The following is an 11,569-nucleotide window of genomic DNA, read 5'->3' as shown; positions in this document are numbered from 1 at the left end:
CATCTTTGTCTTTGACCAGCTGGGTGAACTGATCGTCACTGGGGATGTTTAGTATGATAGTGAAAAGGCCTTGATGAGCCCATTGAAGGTACTGTTTGATTGTGATTCAAAAGCAAAATGAGGACAGATGGATAGTGATGCATCAGCCATTGCCATGAAATGTCATTTTAGCATAAGATATTCATTGGAAAGAGGACTAAAATTGATGTTTAGAGTAGAATAATATGCTCTATAATATGCAATATAATAGATATAATCTTGTGTTCTTGTACAGCTATAATATTCATATCATTGACTGGTGAAACAGCCTTATCTTGAAGAGACCTTCAGATAGAACAAACTCACTACCAAGGAACAGAATCACATGAAATATGTCTGTCTAGGGGAAAAAGTTAGCTCGATAAAGTAATATAACATTTTACAGAAGAATGATATCATTGAAATGTGCAACTCTTGGCTGAATCCTGAAGTCGTATAGCTTGCTTTAATGAGATTGGTGTTGTTTAGTAGGTATTGGATGCTCTTCAATCTTGCATACACTGGTGTTTCCAGTTATGATGGTCTATTAGCTTTATCTGAATTGAACCATTTACCCCTCCATGACCCATCAACCAATCGATTCTCTGCTGAATTAATTGACCGTTGGGATAAAGTGTGTTATTTGTGTCAAGCCTCTCAATAGATGACACATGAGCTGGAGGTTATTCAGCAGCATCACGTCTCTGACCGTCTGAATGTGAAATCGGACTCATTCTCGGTCATTGTGCTATGCAGTACCTTCTGAATTTGTTTTGTAATTTTATAATCAGTCACTGTACATACATGTGGTGTCATTTTAAGGAAGTATTTCTATATTTCAGAAATCTGCTCTGATGATGCTCATTGCTCACACATTTTCATGTGATTTTTTGCACACTGGTATGCTTTGCTGTTTTTTAGACCATGAATTAACTGCACGTAATGCTTTATTTTCGTGTGAATTATCAAAATCTGGTTTGGCTTTATTTATGTTTTCCTTGTGATTGTGGATATGGTATTTACCCAGTTAGATGGATATTAATATGAAAGCTAACATTTTGTTGTATTCAAAATAAATGGTGTCCATTCCTGCACTCACATTTAGTACAAATATTGCTATATTAAAAAAAAAAAAAACAGTATATGTTTTAACTGGGCAGATATTTCTCTAATGTTGCATAAATTACTATTTGAGTTAAGTTATGCAATCTAAATCTTGATTTAGCATCAAAAAACAACACATTTCTCTTATGTTCTGCAAATTATTATTTTGATTGACGTGTTATAATGACATGTTATGCAATCTAAATCTTAATTTAGCATAAAAAAACTGCTTATGTTTTCCATATACAGAGATAGAAGCATAAAAGTAATGAAAGTATTTAAAATTTACTCCTACACTGTAAAAAATGGTTTGACAAGGGAAAAACACTAGTTCATTCTTTCTACTTTTAATTCAATGTGTTAGTTGCCATTTCATTGTAATTAATTGCGAAACGTATTATCAATTCCTGAGTCAAAATAGTTTCTACACCATTTTCTTTCAGTGCATGTTCTTTGGTTTTTATAGTGATGAAAGAAAACAAACCTGTTATGATTTCCATCTTTTAAATATGGTGAGATTAATCAAATGCACAGGAGAAATGACCCTTCACTCTTCTGTTCATTGAGTTTCTCCTCCTTTTTGTTCTGTAAAGTGCTGTTTGTCTCTCATAAGCTCTGTGCTCCTGATTGCTCTGCTGCGTGTCAACAATGAGACCCAGTCAATTTTCTGTTCCTCTTCTGAGCTTGTTCTCAAATCCTCATACAATTCATCACATGACTCTATATTGAGACAACAGATCGATTCCTTTTTAAATGGAGGTTGGGCTGAGCTTTAGATTTATCCACTGCTTCCCTGTGAAATGGGAGTTTGCTGTTATAGAAATGGATTAGCAGTCATAAGGTAGCAAGATAGGCTAACAGATTTGCTCCCCCATAAACCATAGATGAGAATGTTTAGAAAATGCACAGTGTTAATCCATAACTTCACTTTGCTGATTAGCTCCTTTGCGGATTATTATGGATCTAGGGTGACCCAGTATAACCCGCCACAGCCTGTATACATACTGATAAACTAGTGTAGTCAAACTAGCTGTTACTTACAGGAATATTTGGCTTTATTTTCACATCATTTTCAATAATTTGATAAGTGTGTATGATGGTTGGAGGGGAGTTGATGAAAAATAAGGGGAACTGGTGCAAGATTATTAACTAAATCTGAAACTAAATCCATAAAGAAATAGTTTTGAGAAAAAAAAATGTTAACTGAAATTAAAAATTTAAAACACTTTTTTTCAGCTAATTTCTATTCAGCAGCTCCATATATATATATTGTGCAGGTATTCGTCCAGGTATTCGTCCAGGTGTGAACAAGCCTTAAGGAGACAGCATTTGAAAAGTTAATTTATAATAAATGCAACACAGTGTATAAAATCATGTACAGTGGTGTTTTTATAACTTGCAAAATGGCACGCGTGACTTCTGCGAAGAATCAATCAATTTGTATGTTTAACCAAAAAGCTTGTTTACAGAAGTGAACTCTTTGACCTTGTAACACAATATATTGATCAATATTGATATTGAGTTAGTTTGCAGAACATAGTCAAGCTACTTCAAAAACCATTGCATATTATAAATGTTTACTGACCTACTGAACTTCTCATGTAAGTTTATACTGTAAATGCTTTATAACTTTTTATTTACTTCAGTTTACTGACTGTGTAAGCGACTGATGCGGTACACAGACATAAAGGCGAGAATAACCCAAGATATTCCTAAATCTGAATGATGTCAAATCATTGTATGGCCGTTCTCTCATCCTTTACATTGGCTTTGCAGATTTATCTTTCAAGTTTTAATGAGAGCAGCTCATTGCTGGTGAATTACGATTCTAGTTATTCATGGTCAGAAAGGGCTGCAAGAGAGGTCCTCTTCTGTAATTTACCAGAGAAAATGTAATTGTCAGAAAATGTCACGTGTAATGGCAGTGAATACTCGATCAGCGGTGTAAGTGCCATGTCTGTCCTCCACCATTTAAATGCAAATCATACTCAACGATGAAGGAATGACTAGAAATGTTCAAGCACTTACCAACTTCAGAAACAGGTTAATTCTGAACTGAGGATTGATCACAAAACTCAAGTTAGAACAATTTTAGAGTGGTCGCCCACATTTCCCAAAGCAGATGCTGATAGTTTGGTTGATAGATTAAGTAATATTGTAAATATTGCAATGATTTTTATTTTGCCTGTTAAGATTTCAAGAAAATTGTCATTAGATTCGTTTTAATGCTTACTTTATGCTTAAATAATATCTCTGATTTAAAAGTCAACTTGAAACAACCTTGGCATCTCAATTTTCATATATTGAATCTGTTGCATGTTATTTATTTATTTATATGGGGGGGGGGGGGGGGTTCTTTATAAACTGAGTCATTTTTATGAATCAGTTCAAACTGTCTGTTTCAATGAATCAGCTCTTCACTTTGACTGAATTAGTTGTTTGACAGACGTTCGCTATTTCCATGTTTACGTAAACATAGATGTAGGTAAATGTTGTTGTTTATTATTTGTATCATTATAGTGGTGCATATAAATGAAAATACATAGTGTGAAAGTATGTTGATCATTTTTATAGCTAGATTTGGACTGTATTAAGTCAGATGGATGGATGGATGGATGGATAGATATGCACTATTTATAAATCAGTTATAGCATTTGTCAAAAGGCTATAGATAGATAGATAGATAGATAGATAGATAGATATGCACTATTTATAAATCAGTTATAGCATTTGTCAAAAGGCTATAGATAGATAGATAGATAGATAGATAGATAGATAGATAGATAGATAGATAGATAGATAGATAGATAGATAGATAGATAGATAGATAGATAGATAGATAGATAGATAGATAGATAGATAGATAGATAGATAGATAGATATAGATCGATAGATAGATAGGTAGCTATAGATAGATAGATATAGATAGATAGATAGATAGGTAGCTATAGATAGATAGCTATTGATAGATAGAATATATCTATATATCTATCTATCTATCTATAGCTACCTATCTATCTATCTATCTATCTATCTATCAATAGCTATCTATCTATCTATCTATCTATCTGTCTATCTATCTGTCTATCTATCTATCTATCTATCAATCAACTAATCTAATGTCATAATTTGAAACAAATCTTAAAGGCCAAATAAAATTGAATATTTACAAGCAATATTTATATCAGTTTTAGCAATTGTTGGATGGCTAAAAAGGATTGTTTTAGTTAAATTAGCCCTATTGACCGTGTATTCAACATGTAGAGAAATCATATAATTGCAGAATTAAACCCTCTGGGATGAAACCTGTTAGTATCTGAACCGTTTTAAAGCTCAAGCAACAGCTGGTAGAATATTCTCTCTTGAATGAAGGAGTGCTGTGAGTCGTGTGGATGAATTCCCTTGTTGATATGTGTGTCGACATGGGAACCTCTTATTAAAGCTCTGTTCCTTTACAGCGCGGCCTATTATTTCACCGTCTACATCCGACAGCTCTACTGCCGTCCACACAATAACCGGCAACCCAGCCAATCACCGTTCAATTAAATGTTCTTGCTTCTCTTTGTGTTCCACACGACTTGGAAAATTGAACGGCACAAACAAATAGTTATTGTTCTGGACGAACTGACCAAATTTAATTACACCTCACGGCATCTTTGGCCAAATAAAGACATGGTTCAATAAATATAAAGCCAAGTGCCTGTAATGCTGCCATGAATGGCTTCAGAATGGAACACCACCAGATGGAATTGCGTTTCCTTTTGTTGCTCGTGTTAAACTGAAATACCGTCCTTTGTTTTAACACTTTAGTTTGAGACATCTGTGTGCAGAGAGAAGGAAACACTGACAACAAAGAAATGCGCAGCAATAGAGGAGCCTCCGCTGGGGCCGCACATCAAACGCTAGTGGAATCAAACCGCTGCATTGTGTGCTGAAATGGAGTCAAATCATTTCACCTTTCAGCCTCTCCTGATCCCCACGCTTGTTGTACAACACCTCCCTCTGAATAAGGCAGAATTGTGGACGTATTTGGCGTTTACACATTGGCCCCCGCAGAACAAAGGACACGTGTCCCTTATTTGTGTTCAGTTTAGGGAATATGCCCAGACTTTAAGACTGGAAGCTGTCAGTCACTCACTTTAAAGTTCTTATTTTGCCTTGCGGAAGTAAACTGTTTACTGTGAATGTGCGAGACTTGGGTAGATTACAAATTGTAATCCATTACTGATTCCAAGTTACATGACAAAAATTGTAGATAGTAACGTAATCCATTACATTACAAATTTTATAATCGGAATACTTTCTGATTACTTTTAATGTAGATTACTTTTGCCCTAACTTGTTTATCACATTAATTTAAATATAATCTTGTACCATATATTCATATAAAAATGCAAAGAGAAAGAAAATATATTCCATTCATTGTTATTAACAACATGAAGTGCATTAAACATTACATTACGTCAAGGCTCGTCAAACTGGGGTTTGTGAAGGAACTGCAGGGTGTCTCTTAGTTTTCTGTGTAATTATAGCTATCTGATTAGTGACTGACCATTTTATGAATGTCCACAAAACTGGAAAACTTTCTGAATGTGTATAAGGGGTTTAAAACGTAAAATTTAAAAGATGAAAAAGAAGAATTAGGGAAAATTAACAAATTGCAATTGTGTGAATAATATGTAATCAATAAAAAAGTAACTGTACTCTATGAGTATCTTTCAAAGAAATATAATCTAATTACAAGTACTTAATTTTGTAATCTAATTACATTATCCAGATTACATGTAATCAGTTACTATGCAGCACTGGCTAGGTAAATAACTCGAAGAATAACTAAGTGCAATAAACGCTACAACTATTTGCACTACAAACTAGTGTGTTTATGATAATGTTAATACAATAATTTACCTACTTAAACTACGCCCTGAAAGTGTTTATCTTTTTGTGAAGAAAAAGTACAAGTACTTTTAAGTGTCTAGCAGAAAAGTAGGCAAGCTTTGGGCACTGTTGCCAATTTTATGATTTTGTCAGCAAATTTAGCAACTTTTATTAATGTTTTGCGAGCTATTTTTGCAAATGTTTTTTTGTTGTTGTTGTTTTCATTTTTTTGGTGATTAACAAGCAAACAAAAAATAAGGCAGACATTCTGTCATTTGTGAAGTTTTCCCTCTTTTCTTATTATCAATTTACATGTAAATATAGCTGAAATCACAGCACAGCCATTTACTTTAACTTATATGATTTTGTCAGACAGCATTTTGTTTATAAATATGGATTTTAGCAGAGCAGCAGATTGGAATTGACTGCATATAGTCTTGGGTTGCATTGTCTGACAACAGAAACTGAAACACACAAAATATGTAAATGAGAACTGTTTATTGGAAATTTGGCCATGTTAAAATCAGAATAGACTGTATAAAAAGGAAACAAATGTACAGGGCTGATACGTTGTGATAACGTCATAACTGCCAATCAGTGCATGATGTCATGTAGCGACATTTAGAAACTTTTGAAGCAGGCTTTAGCTACTTTTTATTGAAGGCATTTGGCAGAACTGGCTTTGGGACAACTTACTTTGCCATAATTCCATTCTTTCATCATTTATACTGCCCTGTCAATCATCTTGTCACCATTAAACATCATCCTCATTGCATTGCATTTAATTTCCTGCCATTTTAGAGAGAAATGAAGAGGCCCGTTGATCGGTCAGTCGTGGGTCTTTGATGCTGATAACTCTCCTTATGTGTTGCATAATTATGCATTTAGAAGTTAATGACCAAACAAATCTTTATAAACATTCACAATGTTGTTGCAGTTGAAATATAATGTGAACAACAATAAATAATAAATATTCAGGTTAGATATTATTAATCAATCAAAGCCCTATCGCTACTTAACCGTTGGTCTCGCATATCCGACGTGTTTGTGGTTTTTAAAATCCTTTTTATTTGTATTTGTAGTTCTAATCAAATCCTCGTTCAGTGCACAATGGCAATATTAACCATTATAGTGTGCATGGATCTGCATAGAATACTTTGATTAGAACATACTTAGAATACTTAGAATTAAACGTACTAGATTTGTGACACACTAATTCTAATTTCGAATACTGTTTAAGCACGGTCACACTAGACTTTGAGCATGCAAAATTTCTTTGTACGCTGCAATGGTCGTGATATGACGTCACGTTCTGCAGCGTCTTTTTGAAAAGTTAAATTCAACATAACAAATAATAATACATCTAAAATGTAAAAACATACAATCTACTCCACTTTTTTACAGTTTTAAATTTTATGTTCTTTAAATTCCACAGCTGTTGGTCACACGGTTTCACGTGATACAAATTCGCAGGTTAGAATTCCCCAAGCTTGAACTTTGGAATGCAACAAAATGCAAAACTTTTCTCATGAGCTTGCGTTTCCGGTCTGACGCATTCGCATGCGTATGAATGGAAGTCAATGAAATGAAAATTGCAGTGTGACTGCCCCCGATGGACGGTATGTGAATTGGGACGCAGCATCTGGAAGCCTTGCACATTCAAATTACAAACGGCTTGTCCAGTTTTGTAGTTTTACGTGTATCTGCTACTGTAGCTAGAGCAGCATTTCCCAGAGTTGAAGTTTCATTACCTAGGATAAATTTGTCTTTGATATTCCGAGAAATATTTTTTGTTTAATTTTGTGAGAAATTAATTATTGAGCCAGTACACACTGTAATAAATCCATGTTCAAAACAATGTCATTACGCTATTTCATAAATAGTTTAAAATCAGGTCTCTTGGTTTTGATTTGCTGGAAAATTCCAGGATACCTTCGTTTCAGTTTTGTTTGTTCAGATTGTGTTCACTGTTGGAAGAATAAAAAATACTCATTTAGCTGGTTTATGAAGAGACAGACTGGTGTGGCTAAATTACATTTCCAGCATAAGAGTGATAAAGCACACAGATTAAACATTAGTTACACACATGATGTGCATCCTTTGCTCTTCATTATGTTATATTAGGGCTAGGAAAGTGGGTCTGTTTTACTCCAACCAGAACACACTTTATATTGTAATTATGGTTTCTTGTAAATATGAACTTCCCATCAGGACTTAAACAAACCATAAGTTGAATGATTAAGTAAGAAGTCAAGGTGTTGACAGTGAGGAAAATTATGTTTTTGGACTTTACTGTTCAAAAGTTGGGGGTCTCTTCTGCTCACAAAGACTGCTTTTATTTAAAAAATACATAAAGAATTAGTATCATATTTTTGTGGAAACCATGATACATTTAATTTTTTAAGGATTCTTTGGTGAATAGAAAGTTCAAAAGAACAGCATTTATTTGAAATTGAAAACTTCTGTAACATTATAAATGTCTTTACTGTCACTTTCTCTCAGCAAACCTCAATGCCCACCAAAAAAGGCTGTCAGATTAATAATAATCAGCAATATTTTCTATTCGTTTTAATAAAACAATAAATAGAGTTGAAAAACTGTTAAATTAGACTTATGTAGAGACTGAACTGATGACTTTTTAGGTGGTCAGTACACAAGGACAGATGACGGAGGTCACAGCAGTGTTGTGTTGAAGTGAAATGTCACTGTACTCTGGTCTAGTACATGCATTAGCTCAGTTCTCAAATGTTTGCGGCATACTCTGGGAAAATGGATTTCACAAACAGCCTCTTTCCTCCTTTTTAAGAGTGTCACACAAATGTGCTGCAATACTCAAACTGCTCTCCGAGGAGGAGGAAGAAGAAACACTTTGGAAGATTCAGTTGGCGTCACATAAATTCAAGACAGCAGGACGCCTCCAGCTCTGCAGTTTTACATGTGCATTGAAAGATTCATTCATCGCCTGGCATCCGGTGAGAAGCTCCACCATTTGGTGCAGAGAAACATTAAAGAGAAGATCTGTTGGATAATGGTGCTGTGCCGTTGCACAGTCGGTGAGAGAGTTGCTGAAGTCGGTCGTGGCAGAGGTCCATGACTGTTTGAGTGTCAGGTTGGCGCTGGGTTGCATCAGTACTGCTCTGTGACTTGGCCTGAAGAGTGTTTAACACTCTCGCTCATTAGCTCTGAGATACATGGTGGAAACTGATAGCCTGACACGCTAAAAGCTGATAGCAAAGTGATGAGTTGAAGTGCTGAGTTTTATTCCAGAATAAAATTGAAAAGACTTTAAATCTTCAGTTACCACCTTACACAGGCTGTCAGATTTACTTCATTAGCAAACACTTTCCTCATCTGTTCATGCATAATGTACTGTCATGAGTTTTCTTGTTTACAAACATAACACTTATCAGTCTTAGTCAGGATAGATGCCTTTTTATTTTATTTTTTACGTTTTATTTTATTTGTGTGTGTTTTATGTTGTTTTAATATTTTTATTTTTTTGCATTAATTAGATTGTAAAGTGTCTTTGAGCTTGGAAAAGGTGCAATATTATTATTATTATTATTATGATCATTAATAATAAATAATAAGATAGTACTTCATATACACTTTAATACTACTACTACTACTCCTAATAAATTGATTAATTTACAACATTACTGTGTTAATATTTATTAATATTGTTAATAATTATTATTATATTAATAATAATAATAATAATAATTATTATTATTATTAATAATAATAATACTTATTTAATGCATTTATTTTATTAATTGTTTTGCATTTTTCTTTATTTTTTGTTTTGATTTGTTTTGCATTTATTTGTTTTATTTGTTTTGTTATTATTATTATTATTATTAAATAATAATAATAATAATATAGTTGTCAGGATCGTGGACTGTCTGTGTCATGTTATGTTAATAAGTTTGATTAGTCATCCCATACACCTGTGTTTCCCCAATCATCCCCTGTATTTAAGTCCTAGTCTGTGCAGTCTGTCTCTGTCGGTTCTACTTGTTATGTTCATGTGTTTCCTGCCGTTCCCAGTGTTGGATGTACCCTGTGTTTCTTGGATTAAAGACTGTTTCGTTTATTCCTCGTCTCCATCGTTCCTCGCCATCGCAGATTGTGACAATAGTAAATTCCTGAGCTCAAAGACGTTTTGATAATAATAATTAATATTATTATTATTCTTTGTTTAACACTTATTCAACAATTTGAAAATATCTTCCATAAATTCGTTCATGGATAAACAAGGAAACTGACATGACAGTAGCTTATTGAATTCACTGCATGTCTGTCTTTCACTGTATTACACCTTTTATTTTTTATTATTTTGTGCAAATGAAATGTGTGGTCTATGCAGATGAAGGTCCACTGCTGCGATTCAAGCAACACCGTTTCAAGTTCAGACCTCTCAGCATATCAGCACCTATTCGGTGCTCAACACCCTTTAACTGATGAATGCAAGCATGAACTACACTATGATTGATTATTCAGTCATAACCCAAGTCACACATACAGAAGTCTTAAAGGTACAGTAGCTGCCTGTTTAATTCCAAACTAAAATGCTCAAGAAAAAGCTCAATTTTTATAGCAAGAAACGCTTGCGAACATTATAAGTGGACTTCAGGCAGAAACTGCTGCGGTTGTGTATAAAATGACCCCTTTAATGCTCTTTCGCTTGGGTTGTAGAAGCAGTAGTATTCAGTGTACTTACAAATGACATATGAACCTCTTGTTTGAGTTTCTCTCAGTATAATGGCGTTTTTGACACAGCACATAAATCTAGTCCGCCTCCTCTAACATTTGCACTGCTGCAGATATCTGATATGCGGATTAGTCTTATAAGATATCCGCAGATGGAGACCTCTGCTGCTGCGCTTATTTTTCTCAGGATTCAGAAAGCAATCTTCTACGTCTCTGCTTTAAATAACATCTCTGCTCCGAGCTTTTAGAGATGGCCCACGTTTTCTCTTTTTTTTTTTTTCTCCTCAAAACAGATTTTCAGTGGTATCTTGGAGCGCAGTCATGAAAGATTCATGAGTTTACATTCCCACTGATGAATTATGGATGTCTCCTAATTATTTTTTACAGCGTTTAATTAATTCATCTGCTCCACAGTGAACGGTCCAAATCAAATGCTGGTGCAGTAATAGAGAGCATTTGTTCTGAGGGGATTGGGTTGGTTCAGATCTTCTTATCTTATCTGGGACCCATGAGAGATGAGAGTCCTGGGCGTCCTGTTCATGGATACGAGTGTGAGTCAAGAGCTTCTCATAGTGAGTGTGACTGACGCTTGGCTCAGATGGTTCATTTCAATGGCCCATTCTCAAACTGGGCTGTCTAAAATAGCCATGAATGTGTTAAAAATAGCGGGGACGAACAATTCTGAACCTAAATATTACTGAAAACCACTGTAAATCATAAAAAAACTAAGTTAGCAATTGTCATACGTAGCAAAACTGTTGACTTAGCTGGTTCTTACATTAGAGATACTGTCAATGAGAGATTTCGGGTCAGTAATTATTTTTTTATTTTATTTTATTTTATTTTATTTTATTTT

Source organism: Sinocyclocheilus rhinocerous, unplaced genomic scaffold (assembly GCF_001515625.1).
Source record: "Sinocyclocheilus rhinocerous isolate Xijiao unplaced genomic scaffold, SAMN03320098_v1.1 scaffold588, whole genome shotgun sequence".
In the NCBI taxonomy this organism is placed as follows: domain Eukaryota; kingdom Metazoa; phylum Chordata; class Actinopteri; order Cypriniformes; family Cyprinidae; genus Sinocyclocheilus; species Sinocyclocheilus rhinocerous.
This window is presented reverse-complemented; position numbering follows the sequence as displayed.